The 13,697-nt window shown below is 50.4% G+C and overlaps 1 long non-coding RNA gene across 1 annotated transcript; it reads right to left on the bottom strand.

Annotated features, from left to right (window-relative positions):
- Window positions 1-9,640: 9,640 nt before the first annotated feature.
- LOC119627664 (uncharacterized) lies at window positions 9,641-13,646 on the bottom strand. The gene is made up of 2 exons (XR_012093014.1): window positions 12,354-13,646; window positions 9,641-10,151 (listed from the first exon to the last, which is right to left on the bottom strand). It is a non-coding gene; the product is annotated as an uncharacterized lncRNA (long non-coding RNA).
- Window positions 13,647-13,697: the final 51 nt, after the last annotated feature.

The raw sequence follows: 13,697 nt of genomic DNA on the forward strand, positions 1-13,697 counted from the left end.
GAATGTAAGACTCCATTTCCCTTAGGGAAATATTCCCTTAGACCAAATGTTCCCTGAGGCTGAAACCCCTGAAACAGCCTTTCCTATCTGTACCTCCTCCTCACGCCCAAACCCAGGAACCAGCCCAGCCCTGCTCCCACCAGGAACAGCCTCTCTCCCAGGCTCTGACAGCTGCCTCCCTGCAGCTTCAGGCCCCCAGGGAAGCTGAGTTCACAGTTCTCTGGAGAGGCATAACCCAGCCTGTCTAAGGGCCATTGCACTCAGGCTGGGCCTGGCCCCCACGGCCCCCTTCCCGCGTGCTGGTCGTGAGCCATGAACACCAGCCCCACCCTCAGCCTCCCAGCTCCCGACACTTCTGCAGCCTGACCCCTCACCCCATACAGGGCCCGCTGGAAGCTCACCATGACTCCCCGGGCTCCCAGCACAGTGCCTGGTACATAACAGGTGCTCAATTAATGTTCTTCAATGAATGATTGTCTTCCTCCAGCCTGAGTCCTTGAACACTAAGCCAACCTTCATGTCTGCCAGGCGAGGAGCCCTCAATGCAGGGCCACGTCTTATTCACCCTGGACTTTTCGGGGCATCGGCTTCCCCTGGTTTGTAGTAGGGCCTTCAAAGTTGTGAAATCAAGGAACATCTACAAAGCCATCAAATGTAGACCACCTAGGGGAGCCTGTTGGAGGCAGGGCAGATGCCCTGTGGGTGGAGGGGAAGGAACCCCTGGGTGCGCGTTTGCTTTGCACATGCTGGGAAGCAGCTGGATCTTCCTCCTGGGGTAAGCACTGCAGCTCTAGATGGTAAGCTGAGGGCGCCACCCATGCGTTATTTTTTGTTATTTGTACAGTTCCAACATTCTCCCTAAAGTGCCTTTTTTTCTTTTGAGGCAGGGTCTTGCTGTGTCTCTGTCCTAGGCTGGAGCACGGTGGCACCATCATAACTCACTGCAGCCTTTAACTCCTGGACTCAAGTGATGCTCCCACCTTGACCTCCCAAAATTCTGGGATTACAGGCAAAAGCCACCGTGCCCGGCCTTTAAAACCCTTTTTTTTTTTTTTTTTTGTCCTGAGACAGAGTCTCACTCTGTCACCCAGGCTGGAGTGCAGTGACAGGATCTTGGCTCACTGCAAGCTCTGCCTCCTGGGTTCACACCACTCTCCTGCCTCAGCCTCCTGAGTAGCTGGGACTACAGGCACCTGCCACCACGCCCAGCTAATTTTTGTGTTTTTAGTAGATACGGGGTATCACCTTGTTAGCCAGGATGGCCTCGATCTCCTGACCTCGTGATCTGCCCGACTCGGCCTCCCAAAGTGCTAGGATTACAGGCATGAGCCACCGCACCCGGCCCTTTTTTTTTTTTTTTTGAGACGGAGTCTTGCTCTGTTGCCCAGGCTGGAGTGCAGTGGTGTAATCTCGGCTCACTGCAACCTCCACTTCCCGGATTCAAGCGATCCTCCTTCCTCAGCCTCCTGAGTAGCTGGGATGATAGACACACGCCACCACACCTGGCTAATTTTTGTATTTTTAGTAGAGACGGGGTTTCGCCATGTTGGCCAGGCTGATCTTGAATTCCTGACCTCAGGTGATCCGTCCACCTTGGCCTCCCAAAGTGTTGGGATTACAGGCGTGAGCCACTATACCCAGCCTACTTTAATTACTTTTAAACACTATTTGATTATTGAAAAACATTTTAGCGTACTTAGAACAAGTTGGGTGTGTGAATCTACTTTTCAAAATGTGAATTTTATGAAATCTACATCAAAGATCAAATAGGCCAGGTGCGGTGGCTCACGCCTGTAATCCCAGCACTTTGGGAGACTGAGGCGGGCAGATCATCTGAGGTGAAGAGTTCATGACCAGCCTGGCCAACATGGTGAAACCCCATCTCTACTAAAAATACAAAAATTAGCCGGGCCTGGTGGCGGGTGCTGTAATCCCAGCTACTCGGGAGGCTGAGGCAGGAGAATTACTTGAACCTACCTGGGAGGCAGAGGTTGCAGTGAGAGTGAGCTGAGACCATGCCATTGCGCTCCAGCCTGGGCAACAAAAGCAAAACTCTGTCTGAAAAAACAAACAAAAAAAAGGATCATATCATTCCATGAAAACGTAGCTTCCTCCAAACTGAGATGTGCTGTGAGTGTAAAATACACACTAGATTTAAAAGACTGGTGTTTAGAATTGGTGATTATACTTAGAGATTACGTCATTGATGGTGGTGGTGGTAGTGATAATGGTAGTAATAATGGTGGTCATGCTGATGATAATGAAGGTGGTCATGATGGTGAGGGTTGTGGTAATGGTGAGATGGCACGATTGTGGTGGTGATGGTGATGATGATGATGGTGGTGATGGTGGTGATGATGGTGATGGTGAGGATGGTGGTGATGGTGAAGGTGATGATGAGGATAATGGTGGTGGTAATGATGGTGGTGAAGGTGGTGATGATGGTGATGGTGGTGGTAATGGTGGTCCTGGTGATGATGGTGATGGTGGTGATGGTGGTGGTGGTGATGATAATGTTGAAGGTGGTGATGGTGATACTGGTGATGAGGATGAAGATGACATAATGATGATAGGGATGAGAAAAATAGTGGTTGGTGATGATAAGGGTGATGGTGGTGATGATGATGGTGGTGATGATGGTGATGATAATGTTGGTGATGATAATGTTGGTGATGATGAGGGTGATGGCGATGATGGTGATGGTGGTGATGATGGTGATGATGTTGGTGATGATGGTGATGATGTTGGTGATGATGGTGATGGTGATGATGGTGGTGATGATGGTGATGGTGATGATGATAATGTTGGTGATGATGAGGGTGACAGTGATGATGGTGATGGTGGTGATGATGGTGATGGTGGTGATGATGGTGATGATGGTGGTGGTGATGGTGATGATGGTGATGGTGATGATGGTGGTGATGATGGTGATGGTGATGATGATAATGTTGGTGATGATGAGGGTGACAGTGATGATGGTGATGGTGGTGATGATGGTGATGATAATTTTGGTGATGATGGTGATGGTGATGATGGTGATGGTGGTGATGATGGTGATGATAATGTTGGTGATGATGATGGTGATGGTGATGATGATAATGTTGGTGATGATGGTGATGGTGATGATGGTGATGGTGATGATGATGGTGATGATAATGTTGGTGATGATGGTGATGATGGTGATGGTGGTGATGATAATGTTGGTGATGATGGTGATGGTGGTGATGATAATGTTGGTGATGATGAGGGTGATGGTGATGATGGTGGTAATGATGGTGGTGGTGATGATGGTGATGGTGGTGATGATAATGTTGGTGATGATGAGGGTGATGGTGATGATGGTGGTAATGATGGTGGTGGTGATGATGGTGAAGGTGGTGATGATGATGATGATGGTGATGGTGGTGGTGATGGTGGTGGTGGTGATGATAATGTTGAAGGTGGTGATGGTGATACTGGTGATGAGGAGGAAGATGACATAATGATGATAGGGATGAGAAAAATAGTGTGAAATATCTCATTAATAAATTTTGGCTGGGCATGGTGACTCACACCTGTAATCCCAGCACTTTGGGAGGCTGAGGTAGGCGGATCACCTGAAGTCAGAAGTTTGAGACCAACCTGGCCAACATGGTGAAACCCTGTCTCTACTAAAAATACAAAAATTAGCTGGGTGTGGTGACAGGTGCCTGTAATCCCAGCTACTCGGGAGGCTGAGGGGGGAGAATCACTCGAAACCCGGAGCAGCCAGGCTCCTGGTGAGCACTCGTGAATACCAGCTGATCAAATGGATGGAGGGACAGACCCTGGTTTCCAGGTTTCTCCAGGGTGAATGTCCACAGACAGCAGTTCTGGCACCTTGGCCATCATGGCTCTCTCTCCTGAAGGCACTTGAGCAGGCTAAGTCCTCTTAGCATCCCATACCTATAAACCAACATGGCCTGTCTGGTGGAGCCTGGATGGAACAGAGCAGAAAAGGGCCTTCACCTCCCTTACACTAGACTCTATATTTCTACTAATGCAGCCTCATATGGATCAACCCTTGTGACCACGCTTTAATTACAGCATCTTGGATTAGAAGAGCTAGAAACCCACTGAGAGGCACTTCAAGCAAAAGAGGCAAATATGTGGGAAGGAATAGGCTACTTCATTAAAATCTAGGGCAGCCTGGAGGGCTGGCAGGCCTCCCAAGACGCCAAATTGGAAACTCTTTAAAGTCATCTGGGCTGGCTGCTGTGTCTGGCTGACTCTGTCTTCACACCACAATGAGAGGCAGCCAATAGGTTATTTCTACTTGAGGCTCCAGTCCCAGGACAGGATCTGATTGGTTTAGCTGTACACCTCTCACCCAATCAGCTGTGACTGGGAGGCGGGGCTATACAGCACAAATGTGCAGCTGAATGAACTCCATCACTGCAGGTGAACAAGGCAATTTTCCCAGGACCCCCCACAAGGCAGAAGTCATCTCAAATAGCCTAGTCTCCAGGGGTGACATTGAAAATACTGATCAGTTGCCACAGCTGGATCCTAAGCCACCATAATTGACACAGGCCATTGCACTCAGGCGGGGCCTGGCCCCCATGGCCCTGGGTGCCCGCTTCCCACCTGCTGGTCGGGAGCCGTGAACACTGGGCCCACCCTCAGCCTCCCAGCTCCTGACACTTCTGCAGCCTGGCCTCTTGCCCCACACAGGGCCAGACCCAAGCTACATTCATGCCTGCACTCTTACCAGCCCCCTGTGTACTGTGCTTCCGGGTCCAACTCATTCCAGAGCCTGCTTCTGCCCTGGGCTGGAGCCCCAGGGCTGGCCATGATGACAGCAACTGCCACAGCCTTTTCCCTTCCAGGAGGCTCTGGAGCCACCTCTTGAGGTGAGTGGTGACAGGTGCTGCTGTGCTGAAATCAGGCAGCCAGGTGGTGGCCAAGCAGGAAGGAAGCTCCTGTCCTGAGGTGGTCTCTGGGGTGCTTTCATGACCATGGGCCTAACCTGGGTCCCTGGCATGGCTCCAGGAGTCCAGTGCAGTACCCTGTGGTTCCGGCTGGTGGGTGGGCAGGTGGCAGGAGAGAAGAAATGCTGGAGTCAGCTTGGCATTTTGAAGGCCTTGGAGAGGACTCCGGCAGCACCCTGTCCATCAGCTTATCTATGGAAGGCAGGGACTGGGCCAAACGGTTGCACCAGCAGCCAGATGTGGAGCAGTTGCTTGTGGTTAGGTGTGGCTAACGTTGCCTCTCTGAGACCAGCTGTTTCTTTATTCTCAATGTGAGACAGAGTGGGGAGCCGCCATGTCACTAGGGGAGGTGACAGCTCCCTCCTACCCGATGAAAGGTTATGATGCCAAGGATTTACAAGGTCCCCTTACTGCAGTAGGTCCTAAGGAGAGTCTGTGTCTATAATTTATGCTCCCATTATAGCTTTAATATTTTACACGTTTTCCCTCTTTCATACGTAGCTGACTTCTATTTGGCTTGTGTTCCACTATGACTCCCAGATCACTTTCTGCCCTCTGAGAAAAGCCAGGATCCCCATCTTGATTAGAACAGAATGGGATATTACAGCTGAAGAGACTCACAAGCAAAGGTTGCCACGCAGCGCTGTGCAAGCTAAGGCATGCACAAGGGTTCCTGGCCAAGGGGGCAGCGGGGGCTGAGATCCACATGGCTCCACTTGTCAAGCCGTTTTTCACAAAGGTGGCTTATGAGCTCACTGCCCTGCTGGAGGTTGTCTGGTCCCAGGGTCCTTCAAACTCTTTTGTCCAAAACCCACAATGAGAAATACACCTTTTCAAGACATTCTATTTTCAAAAATTTCAAATATCCAGAGAAGTTGAATCTCATTTACCCCTCAGACTCTATCTTAATGTTCTGCACTGTTCTTTTTGTTGTTGTTGTTGAGATGGAGTCTCGCTCTGTCACCCAGGCTGGAATGCATTGACGTGATCTCAGTTCACTACAACCTCCACCTCCCGGGTTCGAGATTCTTCTGCCTCAGCCTCCTGAGTAGCTGGGATTACAGGCGCATACCACCACACTCAGCCAGTTTTTGTATTTTTAATAGAGATGGGGTTTTGCCATGTTGGTCAGGCTGGTCTTGAACTCCTGAGCTCTGATGATCTACCTGCCTCCGCCTTCCAAATTGAACAATATCGGCTCACTGCAACCTCCGCCTCCTGGGTTCAAGCGATTCTCCTGCCTCAGCCTCCCAAGTAGCTGGGATTACAGGCGCCTGCCACCATGCCTGGCTAATTTTTGTATTTTTAGTAGAGATAGGGTTTCACCATGTTGGCCAGGATGGTCTCAATCTCTTGACCTCATGAGCTGCCCGCCTTGGCCTCCCAAAGTGCTGGGATTGCAGGCATGAGCCACCATGCCCGGCCTTTTTTATTTTTTATTTTTTCTGAGACGGAGCCTCGCTCTGTTGCCCAGGCTGGAGTACAGTGGTGCGATCTCAGCTCACTGCCACCTCTGTCTCCCAGGTTCAAGCGATTCTCCTGCCTCTGCCTCCCAAGTAGCTGGGACTAAAGGTGCCTGCCACCACACCCAGCTAATTTTTGTAATTTTAGTAGAGACAAGGTTTCACCATGTTGGTCAGGCTGGTCTCGAAATCCTGACCTCAGGTGATCCACCTGCCTTGGCCTGCCAAAGTACTGGGATTACAAGTGTGAGCCACCGTGCCTGGCCTGCTTGTCACATATCTCTTTCTCTCTCTGTCCATCTTTATTTTAATTTTTTTATTTTACTGTTTCAGATGGAGTCTTGCTCTGTTGCCCAGGCTGGAGTGCAATGGTGCGATCTCGGCTCACTGCAGCCTCTCTCTCCCAGGTTCAAGCGATTATCCTGCCTCAGCCTCCTGACTAGCTGGGATTACAGGTCCCCGCCACCACACCAAGCTAATTTTTATATTTTTAGTAGAGATGGGGTTTCACCATGTTGGCCAGGCTGGTCTCGAACTCCTGCCTCAGATGATCCACCCACCTTGGCCTCCCAAAGTGCTGGGATTACAGGCGTGAGTCACTGCACCCAGCCTGCCCATCTTATTTGATGCATTTTAAAGTGTCAGACACCTGTTATTCCTAAACCCTTCTGCGTGCATGTCATTGACTATAGAGTTCAGTATTTGCTGATAATTTGGCTTTTTTTTTTTTTTGAGACAGAGTCTCGCTCTGTCACCCAGTGTAGTGGCCTGATCTTGGCTCATTGCAAGCTCCACCTCCCGGGTTCACCCCATTCTCCTGCTTCAGCCTCTTGAGTAGATGGGACTACAGGTGCCCACCACCATGCCCGGCTCATTTTATTTTTTATTTTTTGTATTTTTAGTAGAGACGGGATTTCACCCTGTTAGCCAGGATGGTCTCGATCTCCTGACCTGATGATCCGCGACCCCAGCCTCCCAAAGTGCTGGGATTACAGGCCTGAGCCACTGCGCCCGGCTGGTAATTTGGCTTTTAGATAAATTTACATACCATAAAATACACAAATCTTAAGGCACCCTCAGATTTTGATAAATTCATACACTTATGTAACCCAAACCCATCATGATATAGGCAATTTCTATCACCCTAGAAAACTCCTTGGTGCTCCTTCCAAGTCAACTCCTGCCCCAACCTGCAAGCAGTTTTGACTGAAGAAATCCATGATGTTTGTTTAATGTGTGGTGTGGTGTGGTCAGGTGTGGTGGGTCACGCTTGTAGCCCCAGCTACTTGGGAGGCCACAGCAGGGGGATTCCTTAAGTCCAGGAGTGGAGGCTGCAGTGAGCTATGATCATGCCACTGCACTCCAATCTGGGTGATCAAAAAAAAAAAAAAAGTTATATTTTGCATGGTGGCCCAGAGCATACGTACCAAAACAAAACTTTTACTTATTTATTTATTCATTTTGAGACAGAGTCTTGCTCTGTCGCCCAGGCTGGAGTGCAGTGGCGCGATCTTGGCTCACTGCAAGCTCTGCCTCTCTGGTTCACAACATTCTCCTGCCTCAGCCTCCCAAGTAGCTGGGACTATAGGTGTCCGCCACCACGCCTGGCTAATTTTTTATATTTTTTAGTAGAGACGGGGTTTCACCATGTTAGACAGGGTGGTCTTGATCTCCTGACCTTGTGATTCTCCCGCCTCGGCCTCCCAAAGTGCTGGGATTACAGGTGTGAGCCACCGCACCCAGCCCGAAACAAAACTTTTTAACAAAACGTAGCTTTAAAAAATGTGGTTCTCAGTCTTCTATACTTATTTCTTGACCCACTAAAGATTTGCTACCAGCTGCTTGCAAAACACAGGTCTAGGTGCTGATCCCCTAAATAAAGATGAAAAACAAATGCCTCACCATGCCCCCCCTTATGAACCTCCTCACTTTTGAGGTGTTTTGTTTTGGAGATGGAGTCTCACCCTGTTGCCCAAGCTGCTGGGAGGTAGTGGCAGGATCTTGAGTAGCTGAGATTACAGGTGCCCGCCACCAGGCCCGGCTAATTTTTGTATTTATTGTAGAGACAAGGTTTGGCCATATTGGCCAGGCTGGTCTTGAACTCCGGAGCTCAGTGATCTGCCCACCTCGACTTCCCAAAGTGCTGGAATTACAGGCTCAGCCACTGTGCCGGCCACTTTTGAGGTATTTTGCAAGCACCAATTGCATCACCAAACCGGTTTCGATTCCTTTAACTTAAAAAAAAAAAAAAAAAAAAAGGCACAATTCATGCTTTTTACAGAAAACTTGGAAAATAGGAAAACAGAAGCCCTCCTCTCAGCCCTGGCCTCCTCCATCCGCGTCCCCTTCCCTCCCAGGCCCCCAGGCTGCCTCATTACTTTGCAGGGGTACTTCCGCAGCGCTGCGCCCTGGCCCTGCTCATTGGCGTCTCTGAAAGGAGTGGCTGCGGCTCCGGCTTTCCAGATAACCAGCGCTCTAGGCCGTTTCCCAGATTGGAGCACTGTAGGTTTTAAGAACTAAAACTGGCCGGGTGCGGTGGCTCAAGCCTGTAATCCCAGCACTTTGGGAGGTGGAGACCGGCGGATCACGAGGTCAGGAGATTGAGACCATCCTGGCTAACACAGTGAAACCCCGTCTCTACTAAAAAATACAAAAAACTAGCTGGGCGAGGTGGCGGGCGCCTGTAGTCCCAGTTACTCGGGAGGCTGAGGCAGGAGAATGGCGTGAACCCAGGAGGCGGAGCTTGCAGTGAGCTGAGATCGGGCCACTGCACTCCAGCCTGGATGACAGAGTGAGACTCCGTCTCAAAAAAAAAAAAAAAAAAAAAAAAAAAAAAAAGAACTAAAACTTTAAAATATCAGCCACGTTAAAGGCAGTTTCTTTTCTTTTCTTTCCTTTTTTTTTTTTTTTTTTTTTTTGAGACAGAGTCTCGCTCTGTTGCCAGGCTGGAGTGCAGTGGCCGGATCTCAGCTCACTGCAAGCTCCGCCTCCGGGGTTTACGCCATTCTCCTGCCTCAGCCTCCCGAGTAGTTGGAATTACAGGTGCCCGCCACCAGGCCTGGCTAATTTTTGTATTTTTAGTAGAGAGGGGGTTTCACCATGTTGGCCAGGTTGGTCTCGAACTCCTGACCTCACGTGATCTGCCCTCCTCGGCCTTTCAAAGTGCTGGGATTGTGTTTTGTTTTATTAAAAACCCAATTAATTAATAAAAGAGGCCGGAATCAAATAAAGAAAGTGGTAGTCTTTATTTGCAAATATGCACATGCTCTCGGGCGAGGTTCTCCGGTCCGCAAGTAGGGAGGGCCAGGGAAGTCACGGGCCGGAGAAGTCACGCCGGCACTTGCCAGCGACAGATTTTTATGCCTTGTGACTGGAAAGGGGAGGGCAGTGGGTGGGACGGGGGCGTCTTCATGGGCCTGGATGGGTAAGTTTTGATTTCTTCAGGTTGACGTCACTTGGCGCATGCTCAGTTGGTTTGCGCTTTCCCGGCGCGGGTAAATTGGTGGTGAAGAACCCGGACGCAACAGGGACTATGCTATCTTGTTCATTTTTCCTCCATCTTGGCCCATTCCTTCACCCAAACAGTCCAACCTCTCATTGATTATAAGATTTTAGGGCACAGTTTTCTCTCTGGCTGCTTCCTGCTGTTAAGGGGCGTAGTTAGGGTCTGAGGTTGGCAGTTGGGTGTAAGGGTGTAAGAGCATTTGATTGAAGGAAACTCGAGTAATTTTCTTGGACCCTGGCTCGGAGGAATTTTATAAAAATGGGAGCAAAACGCCGGGCGCGGTGGCTCAAGCCTGTAATCCCAGCACTTTGGGAGGCCGAGACGGGCGGATCACGAGGTCAGGAGATCGAGACCATCCTGGCGAACACGGTGAAACCCCGTCTCTACTAAAAATACAAAAAACTAGCCGGGCGAGGTGGCGGGCGCCTGTAGTCCCAGCTACTCCGGAGGCTGAGGCAGGAGAATGGCGTAAACCCGGGAGGCGGAGCTTGCAGTGAGCTGAGATCCGGCCACTGCAGTCCAGCCCGGGCTACAGAGCAAGACTCCGTCTCAAAAAAAAAAAAAAAAAAAAAAAAAAAAAAAAAAAAAATGGGAGCAAAACATAAAATAATGCAGAGAATTAGTATGGGGATTAGGAAAGGAAGCATTTGTTGTACTATTGGCAGCAACCATACAGGGGGTCCGGGTACTAAAGGGCTGTTAAATTGTTGGAGTTCTTTCTTGATTTTGTTTAATCTTTGAATGTTGGTGTCAACTAGGCCTGATTCATTTATGTAGTAGCAACATTCTTCTCCAAGGAAAAGGCATGTTCCTCCCTTTTCAGCAGTAAGATCATCTAATGCCCGCCTATTTCGTGCCGCTACCTGAGCCACTGAGGTGATGTGACGCTGTAAAGAGGCTAGGCTTTCAGCTGAAGCCTCTATGGCTGCCTGGAGCTGAGTGGAGAGGGTCTGTGTGGATTGAATTGAGTAGGCGAGGGCCACTGTTCCAAGTCCTGAGGCTACTAGGGAGGATGCTAAGGAAACCCCGATAACTAATGGAAGAAAGATAGCCCGTTTTTGGATTTTTTGGCTCGGAATAGTAAGCTGAGAAGTTAGTTCGGACAGTTCTCCTTTACCATATAGGGTTAAACTGGGTACCAAGGACACTGGAACGCAAAGAGACTGGGTGAGGGAGGTATAGTTAAGAGTTTTGGATAAGGTATGGTTACACCAGAAGTAGCCGCCAAGGGGAGCCGTCTGGGTTTTACTGGGAGCTTGGGTGTGATTGCACCATGAAGAATTTGGAGTGGAGTAACAGAAGGGAAGGGGTAGACTTTGTGGATGATGATATAAGGGGACTTGAGACAGGGGTGCTGATTGAAGTGAGCCGGTAGAGTCATTGGTAGTATTGAAAGCGGCTGGTAGGGGGACTGCCAAAAAGGGGGCTTTGCTGAGAGTAGCGCAGAGAAAGCACTGGGAAAGATTTTTCAGTCCGGCTGCCTGCGATAGATTAAGTCCTAGACGAATAAGGGCCAACCATGAGAATGGGTCTTTGTTGTTTGGGGGGTTTAACTGTTCCTGTAGTTTTTGTTCGTGTTGTTGTATGACTGTGGTTAGATTTTGTAGAGCCTGCACATTTTTAGGGAATTGTATCTGTTGGACATACGTTCTAATTACCCAGATGGTTGCGGTTGGATATAAGGAACTGACTGTTGAATAAAGTCCGCCTTTTACCCCGCTGGCCCACCGGGAATCCCAAGGATCTTTGATGAGAAGTCTATATTTTTTAGTATTTTCGTCCTGGGTAAATATGCTTGCTGTCATTTGTAGACCCCAACCTCCAACCTAATTGATGTATGTTGCAGTAAGAGTAGGGGCACTCAACATTAGCCTCTTGCCAGTAGTTCCGGCAGTTATAGTGGGTCTGGTCATATAGGAAGCACAGGGCCGGGCGATAGCCTGGAGTGAGGGAACTTAGGGTGAAGTTTAAGTAGATGGCCTGTTGGCAACCTGGCGGGGGGCAATCTGCAGTACCTTGCATGACTGAATGAACTTGGTTATTTGTGGTCCAAGTCTCAGTGATAGAGAATCTCCACACAAAGTTAGGAGTAGTAAGAGGAGTTACTGGGATTATAGTTAACCATGATAATATTAACAAAGGTGCAGAAAGTACGCTCATTATGGCTAAAGTCACAGACGGTACCTTGCCAGGCTCGGTCTTCTAACTGATTAGGTGAGGAGTCGGGGAGAAGAGTGGCTAAGGGTTCTATGAAGAGGAAGTCAGTAATTGTGTTAAAAGAGAAAGGTATGGCAGGTAGGGTGCTAATGGTGTGGGTAGAGTAGGGAGTTCTTGCGGCGTGAGAGGGTGCCCGTATACCAGTTCAAAAGGACTAAGGCCCGTGGGGCTTCTAAGTGCCGCTGGTAGTCTGGTAAGGGCAAGGGGTAGTAGGGTTACCCACGATTGATGTGCCTCTATGGAGGTTCTGGTTAGTTGTTGCTTGATGAGTCCAGGTAATGTTGAGAGAATCTGCAACCGGGGGCACAAGGGCATCATGAAAACAATGTTGGAGCCAGGGTGGGGATGAGAGGGTAGGTTAATAGATGCCCTAAATTTGGTTAAGATGTTTCATCCTAGAAAGGGGTGGGGCAAGAGGGCATGATGAGGGTAGAGTGGGCAAAAGTGGGGCAAGAGGGCATGATGAGGAAAGAGTGGGCAAAACATGCATAGTCCAGGCAGCAATTTAACATCGGGGTCTGGCGAGAGTTAGACGGTTTACCGGTTACCCTAACTACTGAAATAGTGGAGCGTTGGCTAGGTCCTCCATAGGACGGCAAAACAGAGTATTGATAAGAAAAGAAATGGCTCCCCTTACCCGCTACCTGTAGCGTTACCGTGGGCTCGGCGAGGGTGACCGGGGTCTCCGAGTGTGGGCACCGTCAGTCGTTGTCAAGGTGTAGGAGTTGGAAGGAGCCTTCCCACCTTTGAGGAGAGGCACTACGTTGAGGCGCGGTGCCTGTCCTGATGGCGGGACAATCAGACTACCAATGCCTCTCCTGCTGGCAAGCTGGACGTGGCGTGGAAGGCGGGCGGGGATGTGGGCACTTAGCCCAATGCTCAGTCCTAGGAGACTTGTCTTTTGTCTTTTCTGCCGGCAGAGTGGGCAACGCTGGTTGGAGGGCAGCCACCAAAGCCTGTACCCAAACAGACTGCAGGCGTGAGCCACCGCGCCCGGCTCCTTTTCTTCCCTTCCATGTAATAGCTTGATTGAGAAATAATTCACATATCAAATTCACCCTTTTAAAAAGCGAGCACCGCGGGGCGCGGAGGCCACGCCTGTGATCGCAGCGCTCTGGGAGGCGGCAGTTCCAGGCGGGCGGATCACTGGGCCGGGAGTTTGAGACCACCCGGGCAACGTAAACTCCGCCTCTATAGAAACAACTTAAAAAAAAGAAATAAGGAGCGTGCGGCCCGCGGGGGCAGCGCCTTTACCAGCCCGAGACTGCAGCCCCCAAGGCCGCGCCGTCCTAGGCTCCCCCGGGCAGCGCCGGGGTTTTGTCAGGCGCGCGCTGCTGTTTGCCTGGGCTGCGCTCTCTCTGACCCTGAAGCCAGCGGGCCCACCGACACGACCTGAAAAGTGAGAGCCACACGCGGGATCCGGAGACCACGCCAGAGTCCCACGGGCGACGGCTCCCCGCGGCGGGTCCACAGCCGCACGTCGGCGCATGCGCGCGGCCAAGCCGGTGCCCGCGCCCACCAGCGCGCATGCGCCGCGTGCCGTATCTCCCGGTGCTCGGCCCA

The sequence above is a fragment of the Chlorocebus sabaeus genome, chromosome 5 (genome assembly GCF_047675955.1).
Source record: "Chlorocebus sabaeus isolate Y175 chromosome 5, mChlSab1.0.hap1, whole genome shotgun sequence".
NCBI lineage: Eukaryota > Metazoa > Chordata > Mammalia > Primates > Cercopithecidae > Chlorocebus > Chlorocebus sabaeus.